This window comes from Carcharodon carcharias, chromosome 4, assembly GCF_017639515.1.
Source record: "Carcharodon carcharias isolate sCarCar2 chromosome 4, sCarCar2.pri, whole genome shotgun sequence".
NCBI lineage: Eukaryota > Metazoa > Chordata > Chondrichthyes > Lamniformes > Lamnidae > Carcharodon > Carcharodon carcharias.
Window position 1 is genome coordinate 77,746,245 of NC_054470.1, and position 16,662 is coordinate 77,762,906.

Below are 16,662 nucleotides of genomic sequence, written 5' to 3' on the forward strand. Positions count from 1 at the left end.
ATAGGCTCTGATTTCCATGTGAGCCTGAATTGGATGAAGTGGCTCTGGAAAAGTGAGTGAGTGAATGTATTGGACATAACAGCAACAATACATACTCAATGACAATTCATAGTGAGAACAGTGTCGCATTTTAGTCCGCAACCATTGCAAATGTAGATCAATTTCAATTTCTGGGATTGAAAGTGGCCACAAGTGGGAATAGCAGCACTGAAATCAAGACAAGGCTAGCAACTGCCTGCTTTACAACTGAACAGCTGATGGAACATAGAGCACAGCAAACAACTGGACTTGAAAAAGCAACTTGCAAAATCTGAGCATTGTGTTGTATTGGTGTGAGAACAAAGCCCTCAATAAGGCAGATGAGAAAAAGATAACAGCTTTTGAATTATGATTCTGATGACAGGATCTTAAAACCAGTGAACTCATCCACGGGAAAACCAGAGTCCCAGCATTTCATGTACCTTTAGCTGAAGTGAAGAAGCTGAAATTGAGACATTATGGCAACTAGAAAAGGTTGGTTAGGAGTCTAGTGTTGGCGACATCAGAAGGTGAAACACTAAGAAAGAACAGGCCAGGTCAGAAAAGAATTGGCTGGGTGGACAATACTAAAAAAAGGATGGAGGAAGGAATGATAGTGGCACACAGAATTGCAGTGAACTGAGAGAGAAATCTACATCCTTCATGGGCCATGGCTATTGATAAATGGATTGAGCAGAAGCATTGTAAGAAATTGGGGTCATTAATAAGCGGATATTTTCTGCATTTTATGAGATTAGCTAAACTGCATTGATTCTCTCTTTGGAAAGAGAATTGCTAAACACTTTGACCTCTCTTCAGAAACAACAGTGTCACTTAGTTCAGGCTGCCATGTTGACCTTCCTAAGCTGGTAGAAAGGCATCTTGCAAGTATTTAGAAAGGGCCAGAATATGACCCTCAATAAGGGTGATGAACAAGGGGGCTGGTAACCACGCTGGCATTTTGAGTACCTGTCCTGTATCCATTGGTCAGAATAATTAGATAAATGATTGACACTGGATAAACCACCAACTCCCAAAAAGGTTTTATATATATATATATATATATATATGTATATAGGTGTTGTATTGGTGCTGGGGCTGATGGAAAATGGGCCAGAGGAGGAGAAGGGAGATTACGAGATCGAGGAAAACATTTCCTAACACTTCAACTAGAGAGCAGAATGCTGTTATCACAAGCTGTTACGGGTCGCATACTTTTTCTGTGTAGTTAACATATCATACCTAAACTATTGTTTCTTAATCAATTTAATAAAGCATCTTAAAATTACTTATCATTAGTCTACTGCCTATTTAGGTATCTGTGGCTCTGAAACCTGAAATCTTACAGCATTGCCGCTGACCTGCCTCTTGCTGCTGCTGTGACCTAGAAGAGAGGTATTGTTGCTTCTATCACCTGAGCAGAAAGAGTGAAGGGGCTTGGATGGACAAAACATTTTTGAGCTGCTTTGATGCTGATTCCCTATATGGGTTGAGAGAGAGAGAATGAAAGATAACCACAAGAATTAAAAATATTTGTTTTGGAGGAGGGAAAGTAGGGGCACAAGAGAGAGTGAGAGAGAGAGACCAACTTTTACAATAAGAGGTGAGTGTTTGGTGGACTTTTCAATAAAGATTGTTACTTGTAAGTGGGAGGAGAAAAGAATACAGAGGTCAGAAGATCACAAGGCGGTGAGTATGTCTGTGTGCTCCTGAAAATTATCCAGGCATCACAGAAAGTCCCTGCCCCCACCACCCAGTCCCCTAACCTCTCTCATTGCCTGGCCTGGAACAGCTACATCTTCCTGGGTTAATTTTTCTTTAATCTCATTGATGGGCCTAATGGAGGACAGTGCCTGGGCAGTCTGGCTGACCCAGTTGAAAAAAATCTCCTCCCCACTATCAGAGACCTGCAGCACCTGCCTACCCACTGAACCTGACTTTGAGTGGTGACCTTATTATGTAACCTTCCTCCTTCTCTCATTTTTCTCTCTTTGAGAGGGAACTGACTTTCAGCCTCCTCAGTAAATGTTGTTGTACTTTTGAACTGCACAGAATGGAGGAAGCCACTATCCCATCCCAATCTAAGGGAGGGATATTTCTTTCTTCTCGGTGCGCTTCTCCTTCTCCTTCCGAGGCCAAGTCTTTATAGAGCTGGTTTGGGAGGATGATACAAAGGCTGTGTTCTCCATTCAGCACCAGGCCACCTGCTGCCTTTTCATATGTCAGACAGCGTGTGGTGTCATGCCTGTAAGAAGGTTGGGTAAATATGAAAAAGCTGCTCCACCTCCCAGGCCGAATCACATGGACTGGTTCGGGTGGAGAAGTGAGAGAGAAAGGAAGGATGTGGAGCAAGCAGCCTCGACAGACATGGAGGTGTCACTTGCACTGCATCTACCCCAGTAAAGAAGAAGGAGGTTCTAGTGCTCAGAAGTGGGGAAGAGTATGTGGAAGAGGAGTTGGCGCTCCTTGTAGATCTTGTCCCCCATTCCATCACTATGAGTCTCAGGCTTTCACCCACCTCTTGCAGAGGAAGTTTACAGGGACTGACTGCGCAAATCAGTCATGAAGGTCATCCTCTCAGCATATGCCAATGATGTGATCCTCATTGTCATGGATCTTGTTGACCTGCAGAGGATGCATGAGTTTCGGGAGGTCTGCTCCATGGTATCCTCTGCCAGGATCAACTGGGACAAATGTTCTGGACCTCGGTCTACCTTAATCCTGCTGGTGAACTGGCAAGGGATGGTCGCCACTCACCATGGGTACTGGAACGGACTGCTCCAAGTGCTGTCCTACAAGGGCTGAGTGCTACTCACAAAACAACAGGTGGCCATTATGCTGTGGTACCAGTTGTTCACTTTGATCCATGCCCCTGAGATTGTCACCAAGGGCAGAATTTTTAGCTCAGTGTGCGGGCACACACCGGACCCGCTTGAGCTTAAAGTAGTGTGTGTTGACATCGGGCTAGCGTCGTGACATCATCCTGCACTCGCGGGATATTTCGGTCGGCAGGTGCACACAAAAATCGGAAGCGTGCTCGTCGACAATTAAGAGGGCATTTAAGCCTATTAAAGTTCCAATTGTCCCGATTTTTCATGGTCCGTCCAATTTTATGGCTGGCAGACAGGCGAATCTGCCAGGCGTACTTTGCATTTTTCATGAAATCTCATCCAAGGGCAGAAGGAGGTTTGCATTATTAAATTTTTAAAAACATGTATGGACCAGATTTTCATCATGTATATTTTCAGGTGACTGATTCTGATGCGTGGACATTTTGTGTTCCAGATTTCAAAGTCTTTAGTATTTGCTTTTAAATTCTTTGGCTCCCTGAGGCAGCTCTCTGCCTTCAGGGAGCTTTCATTCCACGCTCCCCTGTGCCCACGCTTACGTCAGTGCCCACCCCCACCCCAGCAGCGCTGAACATTTCAGCGTGCATTTCTCACTGGCTGGCTGTTAATTAGCCAGCCAGCATGAAATCGTAGCCGGGGTCGATCGCAGGAGGCAGTCCGTTTCCTGGCCACTCCCGGGCCTGCCGATCACGCCCACCTGCCATCCTAAAAATCCTGCTGTAAGATACAGAAGAAACTAGTTGACTTATTTTGAGACAGAAAGACCTCCTCGTGAGACTGCTGTTGGGCCTCGTCAACGTGGCCATCAACATGTCCAGGCAGAGGACCGTCAATGGGGTCGATGCCTGCAATGTTTCTGTGGCACTATCTGCATGCTGGAAAAGGAGCACACAGTGTCCATTGGTATGCTTGAGGCCTTCTGTGACCGGAGGGTGTGGGGAGTGGGGGATGGTGTACACTGGGGGGAGGGGGGGATGTTGGTAGATGTGCTGGAGTGCATCATCACCTCTGGGTATGCCTCTTTACTCTAATTAACTGCATTTCCTTTAACGTTTTCTTTTGTCACAGTATATCAGTGTTGCCTCTTTCAGCACCTCACTATTGGCGACACCTGGTTGGATCAAAAGGGGTAGAAATAGACACAGACTGAAACTGTGGTTGCTGGGTTAGGAAATGTATGCTTATAAGCATGATTGTCATTCACAATCGTAATGCTTCCATGATTGCAGGCTCTGAATCTTGTTGGCCTCGAGTGTCATCAGTGGGAAAAACCTGGGAAGTTCAGCCTGTTGCACCCATTGCATTTTTTCATGGGATGTGAGCATCATTGGCAAGGCCACAATTTGTTGCTCATCCCTAATTGCCTTTGAGTTCAGTTAAGAGTCAGCCACATTTCTGTGAGTCTGGAGTCATATGTAAGGAACGGCAAGAGATTTGCTTCTCTAAAGGGCATTAGTGAACCAGATGAGTTTTTGCAGCAATTAATGATAGCTTCATTACTGAGACTATTTTTCAATACCGTATTGTTTTGGAGCAGTTGAATATGTTCATTACTTGAATTTGAACTCCACCAGCTGCCTTGATGGCATTTGAACCCATGTCCCCAGTGCTGGGGCCTACCACTACACCTATGTTATGTTATGTGCAAGCCTCATCTCAATCTCATTAGAATATGTCCAAACTTAAAAAGGATATGACCCTGCAGTAAAAATCAGAGCTCAAGGAAACGCCAAACCCACAAAGGATTTTAAACATAAGAATTTAAGTGACAACTTATTTCACTTCCATTTATGCACACAAGGCACAAAAGCTGCAATTGGAGAAGATTTTCAATTTCTAATGTGACTGAGACTTAAGCCATAAAATTGCATTTAAAGAAACAGAAAATACAGAGCAGGCCTCATAGAGATACATTCTCCTGAAAAGCTAAAAGAAAATGTTGGAAAAACATCAGAAGGATGTCCTTCTTTCCTTATGAAATGTTGAGGGATCATCCCCCGAACAAATGCACGATATTTGCATTTGTGCATTAGAGGTGTGACCAGTGTTATGGACATAGATTCATTTGGATGGAGGATTTGATGGATGGCTACAAAAGATCAATAAGATTGTAGTTATATACGTACCTCACTTGGTCCCAAACTACCACAATCTTTTATGTCATTGATTGGTTAGTGCTAAGATCACAAGTATCCCTGGGCACAACTGCAGTATAAAGTTTGGTCAACTGTGCATAATGTGCAGGAGCGATGGCTAGATGATAGTAAAGCTTAATTTTCATACTTAAAAGCAATAATCTACGGTGTGTGTGTTCTTATGTGTGAGTTCGCTGCGTTCCTTGGACTTGTTTTGTTATTGATGATTTCTATTTGTTTCACGGGTTTTTATGTCCCAACATAATCTAATGAGGTTTGTAGTAAATTATGGTGTAAATTGACTGGAAAAATGAGCGCTAAAATGTGTGTTATTTCGCAATTACATCTTCAATTGGAATTCAATCCCATATGAAACCCATGTTACAACAGCCAAAAGACTTCAAGTTGCACTTCAGTGGCAATAAGCTGATTTGGGGTTTTGAGAGATGCAATATAAATACATGTTATTTTCTTCTTGTGGATTAAATGGTGACAATTAATAGTGACAATTAATACCAAAACTCTGATGAGGTCATTTGTTCTCATGGCACGTGCTTATGGGTTTTCTCTGCAGGTAGTTAATTAGAATACAGTGTGTCTGTAGCTTCCTTGTAATTAGATGCTGGTGCACTCTGGGTGACTCCCATGCATATACATAGCATGCCATTTACTTATTTCACTTTTATTTATTTGTTCTTGAACAAGAGCATTGCTGGCAAGGCCAGTATTTATTACCCATCCCAAATTACCCCAGTGCTGGTGAACCACTGCTTTCTATGTGGTATAGCCCAAGGTAAAAGTAAACTACTTCAGTGACAAACCTCGCAGGAAGCACTGATCAAACTAACTCAAACAACAGATGAGAATAACCTTTCTGAATACTCTCTTTAAAATATCTAACATGGTCCCCCGTCCCCCATTTCACTTCATATTGGCCAGAATTTTACGCTTGTTGGTCGGGCAGGCCCGACTGACTCGGTGGCGGGCGGGCGGCCAATTGCCGCTGAAGAAACGGGCCGCGCTGCCATTTCCCGCGGACCGGCCAATTAAGGCCCGCCCTGCGGCTTTGTGACTCCCATGGAGAATGGGAAAATAGTCGTGGGGTCGGGCAGCCTCAGACTGCTTGTCCAATGGGGAGCTGGCAGCCTGTTTAAAGAGTGGCCAGGCAGCCTGCATGAGGCAGTGCACCATGGCCACTCGTGGAGAGAGAGAGGGAGGTGCGAGTGGACAGTAGCATGAGCAGGAGGAGGGGCAAGCTGCAGGAGAGCCAGCAGGGGGCCATTGTGCCCCCCGATTTTCCGATGCCTGCCTTGCTGTCCTCCTGCAAGAGGTGGGCATCCGTCAGCACCTTCTGTATCCAGAGGATGGGAGGAGAGGGCCCCCCATGTCACCAGGCAGGCGTGGGAGGAGGTGGGTGATGCTGTAAGTGCCCATGATGATGTACGGCATGCTGGCACACAGTGCAGGAAACAATTCAATGATTTGCTGCGCTCTGGAAGGGTGAGTACCATGTCTGTCTTGACCATTTGACCCAGAAAGCAGCCTTAGCCTTTGAGCTCCCACCCCACCACCTCACCATGTCTTGCTATCTTTACTGCATAGGGCATCTGTCGCACGCTGGGTGAGCAAATGGGTACTGACTATGCTTACACCAGCCTTAGTGGTTGAGGAGAAGAAGAACAGCATATGTTGGTCTTTGTGGCATTTGAGTAGTCTGGGGGCAACCTGTAGGGGAGGCCGCTGAACACATACTCAGAACTCCAACACATGTCTTATTGACGGTGATGAGATGGTGGAAGGGGTGCCTCAAGGTGTTTTGGGCGAGTGCCATCTGCTGGCATCTGTGCCGCACCTAGTTGCGCCTCCTTGCTATGGGCGCTAAGAGCCGTGTGATATTCAAAGTGATGGATGCCAAATGTGTCCAAGCTGGCCATTGGGGGAGGGATTTGGGACCAGCCTTGCTATCTTCTGGGGACTGATCACCAGTAATGTAGACAGGAGCCACTGGAGGCCTCAGATGGGTCACTGTGGTTGGGGTGTGGCAGACGACATGAGTGAGCAGCCCCAATAAATGCCCTTCTCTGTTTTGCTGGCAAAAACTCACCACAATGCCCGGGAGCACCAGAGGACTGGAGGTGGGCATGCCCTCCTGCAGCACTTCACGCCTTTTGAAGAGCAGGCCATGGAGCTGGGCAGCAGTCAGGAGGCCAGGGCAGCCGGGGGCGGTGAGGCTGGGGTCCGGCGGGCAGGTATTTGAGGTCCACAGTCCCATCCACTCTGTCTGCCCACCAACCAAACCACTGATGGTTGCTGCAATCGTTAATGCTGAAACAATGCTCATTCACAGACTGAGACATTCTGACATGTGGGTTATACAGAAGGGGCCCTCATCCCCTTGAGGAATCGCATCTCCACCACCTTCCAAAGTCACCTTATCCCATTTGTGACCACTATCACCATGGCCTAACATGACATTGGATCGCCGCTGCACAGCCAAAGACTTATTCCATCTGAGGGGGTTTGGGACCTCCAGCACCCTTTCAGCCAGTGCGCCCCACATTACTCTGTCCAAAAGGTCCTCAGCACATCAGCTGTGAACCTCATGGCACTCAACTTAGATGAATGCCACCATGTTACTCATCTCTGCACCAAGGGGAAATGTTGCCTTCTGCCCATCCGATCTATGCCCCTCCTTACGGAATGAAGGCCAATAATGTGACCTCCCGATCTCCTGTGATCAACGGCAAATGTTGCTACTGTTGGCGATGTTTCCTCAGCCCCACAACTATCCAGGCCACAATGCATCCAGGTCAGGTACTTCTGCACTCTCACCGCTCCTATGGTTCATAAATGCCATGTGGCATTCCTGAGGCCATCTGACCAGCCTGTCTGCATGTGCGTTTAATGTTTGGGTCTTGTCTTGACTCTTTTCCACCTCACCAATGTTTTTCTCCCTAGGGTCTTGGAGGATGAGTGACCTATGAGGCTAGGGGGGAAAGAGATGAAAGGTTGACCTGAACGTATGCTAACTGATGCACTGTCCTTGTTGTTAATTTCAGTGTCACCACCAAAGCAAGCCGCACGTCGACCACACAGCGCCCCCTCCACACCTGAGGGCCAACAAGTACAACTTGTGGCACATCATTTCAGCCAGCCAGGCACCAGCGCAGACATACACGCCTCGATGGGGACTTTACCATCGGCTAGTGTCCCAGGTCACAGTGAAGAGGGCACATCATGATCGCTGGAGGAGATGGTAGGGGCTGAGAGTGCCGATGGCGCCAGCAGCGGAGGGCTACAGGGGACCAGGCACATGCTGAGTCTGGCACTGATGACGTGCCTCTGGAGTTGTCCCCATTGCAGCAGCTGCAGGACAGGCGGCAGGAAGTGCATTTGCGTCTGGCAGGGTTGCATGAGGGAATGCTTCAGTTGCTCTCTGTGACGGAGGAGTTCAGACAGAGTGCACATGAAGGTTTGGCCCTCAAGGCAGAGCTTCAGGTTTCCTCCAATGAGAGATTGGCAACCCTCATAGAGAGGGGCTTCAATCGAATGGAATATTTCATGATTGGGGTACGCTCTGACCTGCAAGCCCTCACAGTGGTACTGGCCACAGGTGGTCATTCCCAACGTGGAAGATATTGTGGACACCAAGCATCGGCAGTCGGTGCCCATGCATTTGTGGTGAGCAGGGAGAGAGAAAGGGACATCCTGTCGGCGCAGCAGCTGCCTGTCGTCACTGCGAGATCCTCTCAGGGCGCTCCGGATGAGGGCAGCAGCTCCTCCACCCCTCTGCCAGTCAACATTTCTTCCACTGACACTGCGACAACTGAGGAGGTGCCAGTTCAGGAGCTGGCCACTCCCTCCCAGACGGGGCCATCACAGGCTGCACGGGCCAGAGTACACCCCGCAACGTCATCGAGCCCAATAGGACACCAGAGTCAGCAGCTTGTCTCTCAAGCCACTCCGAGCGATGGGGCAGCACCGAGATGTAGCACCTGAAAACGTAAGCATAAAGCACCTTAGGAACTCCACAGGTATGTCACTGGTGATTTTGTGTTGGCCTTAGATTAGGGACCCATATTTTTGTAATCGCAAACAAGTGATGTGTGTTTTTCTTTTGGACAAAATAAAGTCCACCTTTGCAACCATGGCTGAGGGTCTTTTATTTGTGGTGCATTTTTCTTTTTCACATATTTATCATGAGTGTTTGAGTTTCTGTACTAAGTCCTTATTTGCAGCTCAACAGGTGGAAGATGTGAGACCTAAGTGCCAAGTGTGGAAATGCCAGGCAATGCTGCTCCTGCTGATCCACTTGTGTAGAGCTAGCTGAAGGTTCTTTGGATTAAATTGTCGCTGGTGTCGCTGCCTCCTTGGTCTAAATGCGGGTCATCATTCAGCCCCTCATCATCGTCCTGTGCTTCCTCATCCTCTGAGGCACTGCATCATGTGCAGCCTCATCCAGTGTGTCAAGGTCTTCATCGTCAACTGCATCCCCCCTTTCCAGTGCAAGATTGTGCAGGACGCAGCAGACTACCACTGTCAGAGAAACACGATCTGGGGGGTACTGGAGTGCGCCCTCTGAGCGGTCCAGGCATTGGAAGCACACCTTGAGAAGACCGATGACTCCCTCCAACACAGCCCTTGTGGTGCCCTGGCTCCTATTGTACCGCTGCTCAGTTTCTGTTCTTGGGCGGCGAAGAGGGGTCATGAGCCACCTTCGCAGGGGATAGCCCTTGTTACCCAGCAGCCAACGATCCAACCGAGCCGGAGCACTGAAGAGACCCGGCACCTGGGAGTGTCCGAGGATGTAGGCGTCATGGGAGCTGCCTGGGTACCTTGCACAGATTTGTAGAATCAGCATCCTGTGATCACACACTATCTGCACGTTCATAGAGTGGAAGCCCTTCCTGTTGACGAAGGCACCGGGCTCACCCGCTGTACCTTGATGGCCAATGAGTAAAATCTATTGCACCCTGGACGCGGGAGAAGCCAGCAACGGCCATGAAGCCTCTGGCTCGCTGTGCCTGACTTGCCTGATCACAGCGGAAGTAAATGAAGGTCAATGTCTGTCTGATAGAGCATCTGTAATCTGCTTGACACAAGTGTGGACAGCTAATTGGGAGACACCGTAAAGATGTCCCACTGAGCCCTGGAAAATCCAGAGGCATGGACGTTGAGGGCAACTGTGACCTTCAGAGTCACTGACATGGGGTGTCCGCCCACACTGCTAGGAGAGATCTCAGGGTCAATTATCTGACAGATGTAGTGTACTGTCTCCCTTGAGAGTCGGATCCTCCTTTGGCACTGCACCTCAGTCATATTGAGGTAGCTGCTTCGCCACCTGTATACTCTGGCAATGGGATAGTGGTGTCTTCTGTGGCCCCTTCCACTTTGGACAACCTCTTGGCCCTGCGCCCCTTGTGCCTGCGCCTTGCTTCCCAAAGATAGCTCCCCTGGAGGCTGATTGTCCAGTCCTGGCGTCCTCCTTAATCTACTTTTCCCTTCCTCCTCAGGGGAGCTGCCTCCTGTGGAGAGGTCAGAACCAATATCCCCAGGCTGAATGGAGGCCTCCGGAAAGCTGCAGGCTCGAGAAAGATGACTGTCTGCAGACTGGTTTCAAAGTACACAAGAAGCTCTTGGAAATCAATGAGAACTGCTAACAATCACACAGGCAACTTTTAAACACTTTCATGAATTATAACTTCATGTAAAACATGAGCTCACATATCCCGACATTGCCAAAGTTTTCTTAAATAATCTCCTACCCGCCTGCCCGTTGGGCCCATGCGCCGACCTGAAGTTTGCACGGGCCTCTCAAAATCATTGACAATTGGCAAGTTAAGGACCTTAACAAGCTGTTTAATTAATGGCGGGCGAACTGAGCGTGCCCACCCACCGAAATATCGCGATGCTGCACGCTGACGTCAGCACACACCGTTTTACGCACTGACGTGCAGGCTACGCCATCTGTACCTCAGCCAGAAAATTCTGCCCGTTGTTGATAAATTCATTTAAAATTGCTGAGAAACATGGGAATCAATTTTCAATTGCTGCATGCCCTTTTTTCCAGCAATGAGGTGGAGCAGTATATCGGAAGATGACCAAAAGCTTAGTCAAAAAAATGGACCTTCAGAGGTTCTTTAAGAGGAATAGGGAAAACAGAGAGATAGTGGATGTTCAGTCTCCTTTCTTAATCCCACACATAGGCAGAATTTTCTGCTTGAGGTCAGCATGTAAAATGACGCGCGGTGACGTCGGGCGAGCGTCCCGAAATCACCATACGCCATCGCGATATTTCGCTGGGCAAACGCGCAATGAAGTTCGATGCAGACCCGCCATTAATTAACGGGCAAGTTAAAGCTCTTAAATCGGCAATCAATGCCAATTTTCAGACGCCCATGTGATTTTTGTCACAGCGCAAGGGCTCAACGGGCAGGCGGCGAAGGGATTTTTTAATAAAACTCATCCATGGGCGGGATAAAAGGGCTCAGTGGCTTGTCAATATGGCCTGTAAGTACTTAGTGCAGAAAGTTTTTTAAACTTACCTGTGTGATCTGCAGTAGTTCAGAACGAATTCCAGTAGCTTTCTCTGTACTTTGAACCTTCAGGTCAGTACACTGCAGTCAGTAATCTTTATCGGGCCTGAAGCTTCCCGGAGGCCTCCCTATAGCCTAGGTGTGGGTTCTGACATGTCCACTGGAGGCAACTCCTCGACAAGGAAGGGAGGGCTAGAATAAGGAGGAGGCTTGGATTGGACAGTCTGCCTCTAGGGGAGCAACCTTTGGGAGGCCAGGCACAGGCGCAAGCGCAAGGGGCACAGGGCCAAGAGGTTGTCCAAAGTGGAAGGGGCCGCAGAAGACATCACTATCCTGCTGCCAGGGTATACAGGTGGTGAAGCAGCTACCTCAGTATGACTGAGGTGCAGTGCCGAAGGAGGATCCGACTCTCAAGGGAGACAGTACACTACATCTGTCAGATGATTGACCCAGAGATCTCTTCTAGCAGCTTGGGCAGACACCCCATGTCAGTGGCTCTGAAGGTCACAGCTGCCCTCAAAGTCCATGCCTCTGGCTCTTTCCAGGGCTCGGTGGGTGATCTTTGTGGTGTCACCCAATCAGCTGTCCACACTTGTGTCAAGCAGGTTACAGACGCTCTGTTCAGGTGTGCATTGACATTCATCCACTTCCGCTGCAACCAGGCAAGTCAGGCACAGCGAGCCAGAGGCTTTGCGGCAATTGCTGGCTTCCCCTGCATCCAGGGTGCAACAGACTATACACATGTGGCCATCAAGGCGCCAGCAGGTGAGCCCGGTGTCTTCATCTACAGGAAGGGCTTCCACTCCATGAACGTGCAGATAGTGTGTGATCACAGGATGTTGATTCTACAAGTCTGTGCAAGGTACCCAAGCAGCTCCCACAATGCCTACATCCTCAGACACTCCCAGATGCTGGGGCTCAACAGTGCTCCAGCCCAGCTAGATGGATGCTGCTGGGTGACAAGGGCTATCCCCTCAGAAGGTGGCTCCTGATGCCTCTCCCACATCCAAGATCAGAAGCTGAGCAGCGCTACAATAGGAGCCATGCCTCTAAGGGCTATGGTGGAGAGATCCATCGGTCTTCTCAAGATGCGCTTTCGATGCCTGGACCTCTCAGGGGGCGCACTCCAGTACCCCCCAGATCATGTCTTGGTGATAGTGGTTGCATGTTGCGCACTCCACAATCTTGCGCTGGAAAGGGGGGATGCAGTGGACGATGAAGATGTTGAAGCAGTAGATGCGGCTGCACACGATGAGTCCAGCAGTGAGTCCGAGGATGACGAAGCACAAGGGAATGATGAGGGGCTAAACGCTGACCCGGGACTACACCAAGGAGGCAGGGACACCCGGGACACTTTAATCCAGTGAACCTTCAGCTAGCTCCACACAAATGGATCTTGTCTGGTGTTTCCGTAGTAGGCACTTAAGTGCTACATCTGCCACTAAGGGCATCAGCTGCAACTAAGGGCTTTGAACATAAACCTCAATGTCACAGAATCACAGAATCACACAGTGCAGAAGAGGCCCTTCGGCCCATCAAGTCTGCACCGACACGTGAGAAACACCTGACCTACCTACCTATTCCCATTTACCAGCACTTGGCCCATAGCCTTGAATGTTATGACATGCCAAGTGCACATCCAGGTACTTTTTAAAGAATGTGAGGCAACCCACCTCCACCACTCTCCCAGGCAGTGCATTCCAGTCCGTCACCACCCTCTGGGTATAAGGCTTTTCCTCACATCCCCCCTAAACCTCCTGCCCCTCAGATTGAACTTGTGTCCCCCTCGTGACTGACCCCTCAACTAAGGGGAACAGCTGCTCTCTATTCACCCTGTCCAAGCTCTTCATAATCTTTTACTCCTCGATCAAGTTGCCTCTCAGTCTTCTCTGCTCCAACAAAAACAACCCAAGTCTATCCAATCTCTCTCCATAACTTAAATGTTTCATCCCAGGGAACATCCTGGTGAATCTCCTCTGCACCTCCTCCAGTGCAATCACATCCTTCCTATAATATGGCAACCAGAACTGCACATAATACTCCAGCTGTGGCCTCACCAAGGTTCTATACAATTCCAACATGACCTCCCTCATTTTGTAATCTATGCCTTGATTGATAAAGGCAAGTGTCCCATATGCCTTTTTCACCACCCCACTAACATGCCCCTCTGCCTTCAGAGATCTATGGACACACACGCCAATGTCCCTTTGTTCCTCAGAACTTCCTAGTGCCATGCCATTCATTGAATACTTCCTTGTCAAATTACTTCTTCCAAAGTGTATCACCTCACACTTTTCAGGGTTAAATTCCGTCTGCCACTTATCTGCCCTTTTGCCCATCCCGTCTATATCTTCCTGTAGCCCAAGACACTCAACCTCACTGTTAACCACTCGGCCAATCTCTGTATCACCCGCAAACTTACTAATCCTACCCCCTACATAGTCATCTATGCCGTTTATATAAATGACGAATAATAGGGGACCCAGCACAGAATCGCAGATACACACAGTGCAGAAGAGGCCCTTCGGCCCATCAAGTCTGCACTGACACGTGAGAAACACCTGACCTACCTACCACCCATTTACCAGCCCTTGGCCCATAGCCTTGAATGTTATCAATGTCACTGGACACGGGCTTCCAGTCACTAGAGCAGCATTCTGTCATCACACTCTATTCTACAGCTTAGCCAATTTTGAATCCACCTTATCAAATTACCCTGTATCCCATGTGCATTTGCCTCCTTTACAAGCTTCCCATGTGGGAGGTTCTCAAAGCCTTTGCTGAAATCCATATAAACAACATCATTTACACTACCCTCATCTACACACCTGGTCATCTCCTCGAAAAATTCAATCAAATTTGTAAGGCATGACCTCCCTCTGACAAAGCCATGCTGACTATCCCTAATCAAACCTTGCCTCACCAAGTGGAGATAGATTCTCTCCTTCAGAATTTTCTCCAATAGTTTCCCTACCACTGACGTGAGACTCACTGGTCAGTAGTTCTCTGGCTTATCTCTACAACCCTTCTTAAATAGTGGAACCACATTAGCTGTTCTCCAGTCCTCTGGCATCTCCCCCATGGCCAGAGAAGAATTAAAAATTTGGGTCAGAGCTCCTGCGATCTCCTCCCTTGCCTCCCTCAGCAGTCTGGGACACAAATCATCCAGACCTGGAGATTTCTCCACTTTTAAGCCTGCCAACACCTCCAATACCTTATCACTCCCTATATCAATTTGCCCAAGAACCTTGCAGTCTCTCTCCCAGAGTTCCATGCCTTCATTCTCATTCTCTTGAGTGAAGATGGATATGAAGTATTTGTTCAACACTCTACCGATGTCCTCTGGCTCCACCCATAGATTGCCCCCTTGCTCCCTAATGGGCCCTACTCTTTCCCTGGTTATCCTCTTCCCATTGATGTACTTATAGAATATCCTGGGATTTTCCCTACTTTTACCAGCCAGAGCTTTCTCATACCCCCCCTTTGCTCTCCTAATTGCTTTCTTAAGCTCCACTCTGCACTTTCTATACTCTACTAATGCCTCCGCTGATTTTCTCTCCTTGTACCTGCTAAAAGCCTCTCTTTTTCTCCTCATCGTATCCTGAATATCTCTGGTCATCCATGGTTCTCTGGACTTGTTACTCCTTCCTATCACCCTAGAGGGAACATGTTGAGCCTGTACCCTCCCCATTTCCTTTTTGAACACCGCCCCACTACTCTTATGTAGATTCCCCTGCAAGTAGCTGTCCCCAGTCTACCTTGGCCAGTTCCTGCCTTATTTTACTAAAATCCGCTCTCCCCCAATCCAAAACATTTTTTTGCAACTTGTTTATTTCTTTGTGCAATACCAGCTTAAATTATGCCATGTTGTGGTAGCTATCACTAAAATGCTCCCCCACCACCACCTCATCCACCTGTCTGGCTTCATTCTCCAGAATTAGGTCCAGCACTGTGCCATCCCTTGTTGGACCCTCTACATATTGACCTAAAAAGTTCTCCTGTACACACTTGAAGAAATCCACTCCATCCAAACCCTTAATACTATGTCTATCCCAATTACTATTGGGAAAGTTGAAATCACCCTGTTGTTATTGTTTTTACACACTTCCGCAAATTGTGCACATACTTGCTCCTCAATTTGCCGCTGATTATCTGGGGATCTGTAATAAACATCTAACAATATGGCTGCCCCTTTTTTATTCCTAAGCTCCACCCACAAAGCTTCATTTGATGCCCCCTCCAAGATATCATATCTCCTTACTGCAGTAACTGACTCCTTAACTAATAATGCAATGCCTCCTCCTCTTTTACCCCCTCCGCTGTCCCACCTGAAGATTCTATATCTCGGAATGTTAAGCTGCCAATCCTGCTCCTCTCTCAACCATGTCTTTATGTCCACTCAAACACTCTTGACATTTATGTAAAACATACAAATGCAGAACAAAGAAGCCATGGGAACACATCTGGTTTTAATTTTCTCCATCACAAGGTCATACAAAATGAAAGCAAAGCGTTTTTCAACCATAAACTGATAATTCCATAATTTAGGGCCAACACAAAAGCACCAGTGAGAAACCCATGGTGTGCCTAAAGTGCCTTATGCTTACATTTATGGGTGCTACGTCTTGGTGCAGCCTCATCGCTCGGAGTGTCTTCTGAGCCAGCCTGCTGACTGCTGTCCTGTTGGCCTCGATGATCTTGGCAGCCAGCCTCTTGCCTGTGGAGCCTGTGCTGGCCCCACCTGGGAGGGATCTGCCAGCTTCACAGTTGGCATTTCCCCAGTTGTCACAGCCTCACATGATGAAGCCGTCGCTGGGAGAGGGGTGGAGCAGCTGATGCTCTCATCCGGAGTGCCGTGAGAGGAGCCCGCAGATACGACAGGCAGTTGCTCTGCTGACGTGATGTCACCTCGGACCTCCCTGCTCACCATTTATGGATGGACAACAAGCTGGGAAGCTTGAAGCCTGCACCATCTCCCACATTGGCAATGACCAGCTGTGGCCACTGGTGCTGTGAGGGCTTGCAGGTCCAAGCGCATCCCCAGGAGAAACTGCTTGTTCTCCTGGAAACCCCTCTCCACAAGAGTCACCACTCTCTCCATGGAGGAAGAATGACGCTCTGCCA